The sequence below is a fragment of the Pan paniscus genome, chromosome 2 (genome assembly GCF_029289425.2).
Source record: "Pan paniscus chromosome 2, NHGRI_mPanPan1-v2.0_pri, whole genome shotgun sequence".
Classification (NCBI taxonomy): Eukaryota; Metazoa; Chordata; class Mammalia; order Primates; family Hominidae; genus Pan; species Pan paniscus.
The window spans coordinates 103,985,829-103,997,377 of NC_085926.1; positions in this window are offsets into that span (position 1 = coordinate 103,985,829).

Sequence of the window (11,549 nt, forward strand, 5' to 3'; positions counted from 1 at the left end):
CAGTGGCGCTATCTCTGCTCACTGCAACCTCTGCCTCCCGGATTCAAGAAATTCTCCTGCCTCAGCCTCCCGAGTAGCTGGGATTACAGGTGCCCACCACCACACCCGGCTAATTTTTGTATTTTTAGTAGAGACGGGGTTTCACCATGTTGGCCAGGCTGGTCTTGAACTCCTGACCTCATGATCTGCCCGCTTTGGCCTCCCAGAGTGCTGGGATTAAAAGTGTGAGCCACAGCGCCCAGCCTAAAATATTTCTTTTCAAGTACTAGGTGTTATTAGTTCCTTGAAATAGGCATTGCTGCACTCTATAGCTACATATCACTTAACTGTCTCAAATGTATTCTTCAATAAACTGTTAATGAATGCCTACTATGCCAGATACTGTGTTGTTCACAAGGGATAAAGAGTTAAATAGAAAACAATCTCTTGTATGCTTCTAACAGTAAGGGATATAGCATAGACTGCTAAGTGCCAATCCAATACTCATCTTGGGTTTATTCAACGCTAAGTGAACACTTGTTTGAGCAATACATTACCTAAACAAAAGACTGTATTCTCCATCCTTACATGTAGCTATGTGTGGTCATGTAATTATTTTTTTGGCCAATGACATGCATGTAGAAATATATTATAGGACCATATGGAATACTTCATAAAGAAAGCTGGGAGATATGTCCATTTACTACACTTACCATCTCTCTTCCTGCAACCTGGAAAACAGACTGAACAACTGGAGCTCCAGCTGGCTTCTTGGGCCAACAGGTGGCCTTGAGGATAGAAGCCACATGGAGGAAGTCACAATGGCAAAATAAAAGAAGCTTTGTTAATTTATTGCAGACATTTGAAGCTACAACATAACCATAAGCTTTTAATCAGAGGATTTTTTGGTTCAATCCCATGATTTTTAAGATATCCTATATATGTAAATCAAGGTACTATTACCTGACATATGTTAACAAATAGATATATACACTGTTCTAGCTATACAAAGAACATGTTGGGGAGACAGTGGCTGTATCTGCTTGGGGTCAGGGGTGGCTGTTCAGAAGCACAGCCATTTGAATTAACTCTTAAAGGCTGAGTGCTATTAGTTCCTTGAAATAGGTATTGCTGCAATCAATAGCTACATATCTCTTAACTATCTCATAAGCATTCTTTAATAAGCTATCAATGAGTGCTTACTATGCCAAACACTGTGTTGTTCATGAGGGATAAAGAGATAAATAGAAAACAATCAGATAAAAAAACAGAAAAAAATGACATTACAATAGAGGAATGAGCACATGGTAAAGCACATAGATTTAAAAAATATTGTTCATTTTAATAACTGGAAGTAGTTTACTAATGGTTGGCTGATGACAGATTTACACAGCTAAGTGGAAGATAGGTTAGGTGGTTAAATCAACAATGACCTTGCACGTTAAAGAGTTTTATCTGTAGATTATGGAAGTTTCTAAATCAGGGGAGTGACATGATAAGTTTGGGCTTTTACAAAGATGGATTAGAGGTATATTAAGCCAGAGGCTAAGATAATAGTTAGAAGACTAGTCAGGGTAAAATACTAGGGCAATATATTAGGAGAGATTATGCCATGTAAATTAATAAATGAGAGGCTTTAAAATGAGCATGTAAATGAATAAATCAATGACTTTAGAGTTTGTTGGGTGAAAGAGGTGGAGAAATGGGTTTCAGCATGGAGCCATTTTATTTCTATATACTCTCAATAAACAATTAGAAAACAAAATTTTTAAGTGATACTATTTATTTATTCATTTACTTTTTTGGACAAAGTTGCACTCTGTCACCCAGAAGGGAGTGAAGCGGTGCGATCTTGGCTTACTGCAACCCCCACCTTCCACGTTCAAGCTATTCTCCTGAATCAAGTGTGCGCCATCATGCCCGGCTAATTTTTGTATTTTTACTAGAGACTGGGTTTCACCACGTTGGCCAGGCTGGTGTCAAACTCCTGACCTCAAGTGATCTGCCCGCCTCGGCCTCCCAAAGTGCTGGGATTACAGGCATAAGCCACCACTCCCGGCCTATGATACTATTTATAATAGAGTAAAATAACATTAAATCCCTGAGAAAAATATAGTAAGAGATTTATGACTTTTTTTTTGAGATGGAGTCTCACTCTGTCGCCCAGGTTGGAGTGCAGTGGCGTACTCTTGGCTCACTGCAAGCTCCGCCTCCCGGGTTCACATCGTTCTCCTGCCTCAGCCTCCGGAGTAGCTGGGACTACAGGCACCCGCCACCACGCCTGGCTGATTTTTTGCATTTTTAGTAGAGACGGGGTTTTACCGTGTCAGCCAGGATGGTCTCGATTTCCTAACCTCGTGATCCACACTCCTCGGCCTCCCAAAGTGCTGGGATTACAGGCGTGAGCCACCGTGCCCCACCGAGATTTATAAGGCTCTTATACTGAAAATAACTAAACTATTGACAGAAATTAAATAAATAAAGAAGTGAAGGGATATAGTTTGTTTACAGACTGAGGAAGCTATTGGAAAGATGTCCGTTTTCTCCAGGTTGATTTATGGATTCAATACCATTACAATAAAAATCCCAACAATTTTTAGAAATTATTAAGTTGATTCCAAAATTATCAATTACAATTTTGAATAAAAACGTGAATATCAGGATTTATTATAAAGCAACCACAATTAAAACGTTATGTTATTTGCAGGAGGTGAGACAAACCAGAATAGAGATAAAACAGGTCAGAGATGATATAAAGAGGCTTATATTTGTTGTTACATAATTATCACAAAGTGACAGTGGGGGAAAATATGATCTTTTCAAAAAGTAGTGCTAGATCAAGTAGATAGTTACATAAAAATGAATCTTGACTCCTACTGTTTCACTATATAAAAAGATTAAGTATGAAAGGCAAAAAAAAAAGCTTATAGAATATAGAGAAATATCTTCATGAACTTAGGATAGTAAAAGATTTCTTTAAAAGAGTACAAAAGTATTACTATAAAGACTCATAAATTGGATTACAATAATATTAGTAACTCACATTTATCAAAAAATAAAAGGCAGTCAGAGTGGGAAAAGCTTTTAGCAATATAAAATACATGTAGTTTGCAATGGATTCATAGGCAAAATATATAAATAACTTCTACAAATAATAAAAAGACAGAAAACCCAATAAAATTATGTCTTGTAAGCAGGCCCTTTCCAAAAGTCTCAAATATACCTATAAAAAGATGGTCAACCTCATTAATTATCAGGAAAATAAAAACTGAAATCAGAATTCACAGGTTTCAAGAAACTTAGTAATTTTTACTAGCTGGGCACACTCCATTTGGTTTCAATGTCTAGGAATAATCCTCTGTGGCACTAGGCTTCACCCTCTGGATTTGAGGCTGTGTCCTCAGAGTCATTCTTCTTTTTCACAACAAGTAGAACATGTTTGTAGCTGCATAGCTTTATCAGTCTGTTCCATGACTATAGAAAGAAGGCCAGGCAGTCTTCTTTCATTTTGTATTTTCTCTCTCTCTTTCAGTTCAATCTGGCAGTGTTTCTGTTGGTATAAAACTTTCAAGAAATTTTGTGGGTCTCCTGTGTATGTCACAGGGATTCAACTCACTAGAAAAAAGGTTTATCTACAGATTTTCCTGCATAATCTCATCGATATGTTTGATTTTTGCTGAGAGGATGGGAGAGGAGGCAAAACCCTTCAATTTCTAAGATGTTCTCTTGTTTAAGAAAATTTGTGAGCAACACCCTTAACCTCTTCAGAGAACCTTTTGTATGACTGAATACTTTTAATCTTCCTGAAATATTAGCACAAGATTATGCAGCCATGCCTCTGCTTACTCACTAGAGCATTCTTTCCTAACAATGAATCTCTTAATTTTGGTGCTTTTTTTTTTTTGCAACGTAGAAAACTGAGAACTTTCAAAGTCCTCAAGTCATAGCCTCATTTTGTTTAACAGCTTTTCCTTCAATTTCTGTCTCTTTTCATACTTTAAGCAGCAAGAAGCAACCAGGCCATACGTTCAATATTTCATTCGAAAATCTCTTGAACTAAATTTCAGTTTCACTTTTTTTTTTTTACAGATTCTGTTTTACACATAAATGTATAACATAATTATGCTAAATTTTCTATCACAATATGATAAAAATCCCCTTTCCCTCAGTTTCAAATAACTTGTTGCTCATTTTCTACTAAGTCTTCACTGGCAGCACCTTTCATATTTGTATTTCTAGTTACAGTCTTTTTAAGACAATCTAGGCTTTTTCTGTCTGCCTTCTCAAAATTCTTCCAGTTTCCACTCAGTGCCCCATTCCAAAGTCAATTCTACTTTCACATTTTTCTACTCATTACAACAACATTCTACTTTCAGGTACCAAAATCTATGTTAATTTTCTATTGTAGGCCTAGCAAATTACTGTAAATGTTGTGGCTTAAGCATCACAAATTATTATATTTCTGTGGGTCACAAGTGTGGTATGGGTCTCAATAAACCAAAACCAAGGTGCCAACAGTCCTCACTGCTTTTTGAAGGATTCAGGAAATAATCTCTTTTCCATTTATTTAGGTTGGTATTAGAAATCAGTTCCTTCAGTTTGTAAGATTGAAATCCTTGTTTTCTTTCTGGTCTTAAACTGAGAATGACTTCCAGATTCTAGATGTCACCAGCTTTTGGCTGCCTTCCTCTATCTTTAAAGCCAGCAAGTAGCCAGTTAACTTTATCTTATCCCACATCTTCCTGAAACGTCTTCCATGTAGTGGTTATACCTCTTTCTGACCACAGCTAAGAAAAGTTCTCTGTTTTAAAGGATTTATAAAGTTAGAATGGACCGACTCAGATAATCCAGGATAATCTTTTAATTTCAAGGTCCTCAATCATAATCACCTCTTCAAAATCTCTTTTACCATGCAAGATGACATATTCATAGGTTCTGAGGATTAGGGAGTGGACATCTTTGGGGCCCTCTTTCTGCCTACCACACTAACCATTTCAATAATTACGTTAATCATGAATGACCCAAACATTCCAATTAAATATAAATAGGAAAGGTTTCTGAATAAATACAAAAAAGACTCAACTATACTCTGCCTCTAAGAGACAAACAACTATGAAAATGCAGTTAAGTTGAAGGTAAATGGATAGAAAAGATATACCATGCAACCCTCAAGAATAAGAAGGCTATATAGTAGCTATATTAATGTCAGATAAAATAGATTTCAAAACAAAAATATCATCAAGTATTAAAAGAAATACTTCAAAAAGATAATTTTATGGTTAATTCATTAAGAAGATATACAATTATAAACAGAGCTTCAAATTATACAAAGCAAACGTGCATAATTAAAAGGAGGAATAGAGAATTGCATAATCACCTATTTAAAACCTCTCTCACAGCAATTGATAGAGCTATACAAAAGATTTTTATATATATAGAAGGTTTAAACAACACCATCAATCACCATAATTTAATTAATATTTAATAGATTACTATATCAAACAACTGTAGAATACACACTCTTTCCAAATGCAATGGTAATTTTAGCAGAACATATCATGTTCTAGGTTACAAAACAATCTCAATAAGTGTTTAAAACATCTGCACAGATTACTTCTAACAAAAGGTAATAAAGGGAAAAATGAGGAAAGCAATGGCATATAGGTCAGCAAAGAGAATAGCTACCCTGTCTTCTTTTCAATTAGAGTAGAATTTATTGTGTTTCCACAAGAAGCAGTGCACTTTTTAGCACCAAGAAATCTGTGTTAAAGAACTTTAAAAAAAGAGAAAAGAAAGAAAATTTAATGTTGTATTTTACAGCAACTGGGGAATTTTGAACACATGGATTTACTTCTCTATATCAAATATTGAAATCAATAAACACTTTAATGTTTTCTAGATGATATTTAAGAAAAATGCCTCAGAGTTTTTGTCTTTCTAGCTATAATTGCTTAAATAAAACAGACTTCCTAAGGAGTATCCCAATTATGATTTCTCTATCCTCTAAACTATTAGAAAGAACATCCAAACACCATCCACAAATACAAAGTCATCAAGAGTTTTGTATTCCCATTAGTTCTGAGACCAGTTGAAACATTTATTTCTAACAAATGAGTTTTTAATGTAAATGTTTCCCAGTAATGAAATATCTCACTGAAAACCTACAGCTTAAAATAAGATAATGTGGATGAAAACATTTTATAAACTGTGTAGTTCTATGGAAATATAATCATTATATATTTTATTGACATAGTATCAATATGCCATGTGAGACATTTATTTTATAAGCTCAAGTATCATATTAAATTCTCTAGGATTGTAACCTAATATAGTGATATGGTTTTGCTGTGTGTCTCCACCCAAATCTTATCTTGAATTTTAATCCCCATGTGTTGAAGGACAGACATGATTGGATTATGGGGGCTGTTTTCTCCATGCTGTTCCTGTGATAGTGAGTGAATTCTCACGAGATCTGATGGTTTTATAAATGGCAGTTTTTCCTGCATTCCCACAGGCTCTCCCTTGCCTGCCACCATGTAAGATGTGCCTCTTCTCCTCCGACTATAATTCTAAGTTTCCTGAGGCTGCCTCAGCCATGCAGAACTGTGAGTCAATTAAACCTCTTTCCTTTACAAATTACCTAGTCTCAGGTATTTCTTTATAGCTGTTTGAAAATGGAGTAATAGATAGAGTAAAAATCCAAATCATTTCTGTTAAAATGGAAGAAAAAATGCATTTCTGAAGACACATAAATATCATATACGTTATTGATAAAAGTTACTTATGAGAAAGTAAATTAATATTTTATTTATGAAATACTGTCCTTCAGTGTTCAGCATAGGTGTCTTCTCCTCCAGGAATCCTTCTTAACCTAACTGACTGTGATGGTTAATTTTATGTCAACATGATTGGGCTATGAATTGTCCAGACACTTTATCAACCATTATTTTGGTGTGTCTGTAAGAGTATTTCTTAATGAGATTGACATTTAAATCATAAACTGAGTAAGGAGATTGCCCTCCTGAATGTGTATGGGCCTCATCCAATCAACTGAAGACCTGAATAGAACATAAGGTTTGATTAGGAGGAAACTTCTTTAGCTTCACTTTTGGAGCTGGAACACTAGTTTTTCCTTCCCCTCAAACCAGAACTTATACCCATCAGCTCTTTTGGTTCTCTGACTTTTGGATTTGAACTGGAACTACACCATTGGCCTTCCTGGGTCTCTAGCTTACCAATTGCAGATCTTGGGATGGATTTCTTAGCCTCTATAATCATGTGAGCCAATTCCTTTTAATAAATTTTTTCTCTCTCAATCTTACTGGTTTGTTTTCACTGGAGAACCCAGACTACTCACTATTTCCAAGGTAGCTACAATTAGAAATTTATGCTTTTAGCTCTTTCTCTATCTCTCTCTATAGAACATCACTCTATATTATATTTGTCTCTTAGTTTTAAGTTCTGAGAAGTCAGAAATAATGGCCATCTTCCTTATCCTTTATCCATGGTCTTAATATGGTGCCTGACACATACTATGCACTGAATAATATTTGTTGAATAAATGAAAGAATAGATGAAGTTTACCATTTCCAATCACAACAGAATCAAGTTTACTTTTATAAGAGCCACTTCTTTATGTATTTTAGCTATTATTGGCAACAGGTAAGTTAAACCCAGGTAGACATTTCTGACACTGATTCTTACGTCACTAAATCCTTCAGGCTACGTATGTAGCAATGTATTGTTTTCTATTTGCTTTTTCAGTTACAAATCTTTTCAGGAAAATGGCTTTTTGATACATACTTCTTGTGACGAAACTAGACATTCTGATGGACTTGGGCATTTCTATTCCCAGTTTGGTACAAAAGCAATTAGAGATCAAGTGTGTGGAAAGAAAAAAAAATCAGCATGGAGGGACTATGCTCCTCTTTCATTCCACTCAGCCGCTTATTCAAAGTGAGATGATCATCTTCCCATAATAATTAGAAGCAGTCATGGCTACAGATAAATAATTATCATTATTAAAAATTCCTGATCTTAAAATAATTTCAATTGATCATTTTTTATGATTGCATTGGTTACCCCAGATAAAAAATTAAGCATGTTAGTAAATACTTTGGCATGCAGACATACATCAATATTTTTTCCTTTTGTTTGTGTATGTGTATTAATAGAATTTTTTAAAAGTAGGTCAAGGGTGGTTAAAATTACCCTGTTTTCTTCTTTATTTTTTTCTGTAAATTTTTTAAAACAACACTTAAAACCAAATGTCTAGATTTCATACACATCAATAGAAAATACAAACAAGAAATAGAATGAACAGAGACCACTATTGATCCTTTACACAAAAGGAATTATTTTCTTTGGTCTTGGCTTTAAAAAGTGGTGTTTTCTCCCCCTTCCCTTCCTTTTCAATGAAGAAACCAACGAATCATTGTGTATGAGCTGAAGCTGCAAGGAATTACTGAAAAAGACCTGGAAAAAAAAAAAAAAAGCATTATACCAAAGAGAGAAACACATTTCAAGTCAGGCTTATCTACTCTCCAGGATTTAGGCACATGCATCTTTTACTGTGTGCTGAATGAATGAGGTTGAATAAAAGCCTGCATTGATGATGCCTTACACCCCCAACCACATTACTAAAATCCTTCTTTTTCTATAGAAATTGCCCAGTGTTCCATTCCTTTTATTCTGTACATTGTTGTACCATAAACACCTAGTTTAAATGAACATGCAATGCCATTTTATAAGGCCTCTGGGGAGCGATTTATTTAAGTACATGTCATAGCAAGAGGAACAACTTGACACCCATTATGCCAGCATACTCCTCCATGTAAACAATGACATTTATATTCCTCTAAAGACTGATATTTATAATTCTAAATTTTAAACTAAAGTTGCAAGAAATAAGCTTTCCTTTTTCAAAAAGACTATTCCAGTGTCTCCAGTCCATAAAGTATCATGATTGCATTTCTTTCACTTACTTATTGTACATGCTATTAGTCCATTTTCTGTTGCTTGTAACAGAATAATTGAAACTGGGTAATTTATAAAGAACAGGAATTTATTTCTTACAGTTATGGAGGCTGAGAATTCCAAGGTCAAGGAGTCCCATCTGTTGAGAGGCTTCTTGCTGATGGGGACTCTCTGAAGAGTCCTAGTGGGTATCACGAGGACAGGGGACTGAGCATGCTAATGTGCTAGCTCAAGTCTCTCTTTCTCTTTTTATAAAGCCACCAGTTCCACTGCCATGATAACCCATTGATCCACAAATGGACTTATCTATTCATAAAGGCAGAGCCCTCATGATCCAATTACATCTTAAAGGCCCTGGTTCTCAATACTCCCACAATGAGGGTTAAGCTTCAACATGAGTTTTGGGGGGGAGTATTCAAACCATAGAATGCACATTTATCAAAAAAAATACTTTTTTTTTTTTTTTTTGAGACAGAGTCTCATTCTGTCGCCCAGGCTGGAGTGCAGTGGTGCCATCTTGGCTCACGGCAAGCTCTGCCTCCCGGATTCACGCCATTGTCCTGCCTCAGCCTCCTGAGTAGCTGGGACTACAGGCACCCGCCAGCACGCCTGGCTAATTTTTTTTGTATTTTTGGTAGAGACGGGGTTTCACTGTGTTAGCCAGGATGGTCTCAATCTCTTGACCTCGTGATCCGCCCACCTCGGCTTCCCAAAGTGCTGGAGTTACAGGCATGAGCCACTGCACCTGGCTCATCATACATTTTTTTTTTAAAGCTCAACCTTCGCAACTAGCATTCTTTACTATTTACCATCATTGTTCATTTTAAGTAGAAACAGTTTTGATGTCAGCTTTCTTCACTTGATATGATATCATATACATTTTACTCTGATTTTACATTCTATTCTTAATATCTTATTGTAAGCATATATATATATAATTTTCAAAGCCATTAAAGCTATTTACATTTTTTTCTTATGAATCACACTGTAATAAACTGTGCAGATAAGTTTTCATAATTTGAGTGAGATAAAATTTTAGGAATAGAATGCTATTTTAATGACCTTCTTTCCTGAATGTAAGAAGTTGAGTCAGTATCTCAATTTAGTCACATTCTTTCTGAAATGGATAAGTAAAATCCAAGTCTTTTACACAACTTCACAACAGGTTAATAACTCAGACTTAGTGTCACTAGGCTCAGGTCTTCATTCAATCTCCAACACATATATGACTTTTGGGAAGTCATGTTGTACCTCCTGTGATTCTTAGTTATCTCATTTTAAAATGGAAATGGCAACTTCTGGTTTCTGGTCCTGCATGTAAGGAGCTTAGCGATCATCACTTTATTCTAAAAACAAGTAAAAAGCCGAGGAATTAGGAACACGGCTACCCCTAAAACTGGAGAGACATACAGGTGGATGCAAAGAACTACTGCTCAGAGCAGAAACCCACGAGCAGAAATCTGTGGAACCGCTGTCAGGGTAGGGAAAACTGAATGTTAATTGACCAATTGCTGGGGACTTAGTGTAGACAACCCTGAGAGTTAAAACCTCCAGGAGGACCCGGTCGCCACGATCCCGCATACCTTTGTGAGTTTTACCTCCCGGAGCTCTGCCAGATCATCACAGTGAATACTAAAGAAAAATTCCCTTGAGCTTCTACAGAGGGAGGGAAAAGGAAACCACTTTTTAAAATGTCAGAGCTTTATGTTCTTAACAAGGTCTGCTCCCTGGAGAAACTATTTTATCAGAACCTAACCCGCTGGGGTTTTAGCAGAGCCTACTCTACCTGGGGGAAGGGAAATACCCAATCCTAGTTCTCCCTAGCTTTCCATGTGAGGAAATTAAAACCCAGAACTCTAGCTCCCTCAGGCCACCCTGAACCATGTAAGAGGGTGATACACTGAAAATCACTGAAGTTCAAAGTCCAGAGGCACAGGCTTCCCAAAGTGCTGAGACCTAATCATAAGATGGTAGAATGTTCCTCATCCCCCACACCTTATCACTACAGCTCCTCTTAATCAGTATATCATGTCCACCTTTCAACAAGAAATTATAAAGTTGTCAGCCTAAAACAAAGACATTAGAGGAAAACATCTCTTAATATGTTGAATTTGTTCCAGAATTAGAAAAGGGGATTATAATCCAGATGCGTGGCCACTGCAAGCCACATGGGCATCTGGTGAGGGAAATGGAAAGGGAAGCTTTTACTGGCAAAAAGGAGTTCACATAAGCTGCTTAAAAATAGAGCTCATGATCCTGAAGGCTTAAAGCCAGAATTGGTACCAGTTCATGGGTGGAGGTGCCATTATGGGACAAGAGTTCTTTCTAGAGCATCTTATTTGAATATCGCAGTGTTAACTAATGTCTAGTAATAAACCTTGTCATAGAAATAGGGGCATATGTACAAAATGTACAAGCTATGCAAAGGAGGAGATGTGTGAAAGATGTGAAGAAATTTCTTGTGGGGTTTTAGGAAAATTCTTGGAAAGAGTTTGTATCTCACACATGCAAGCATGAGCCCCAACCTTTTGTGTCTTTCTGGCCCTATTTTGTCTGTGTCTGACAAGAGTGACTTCATGTTAGTATCTGCAACC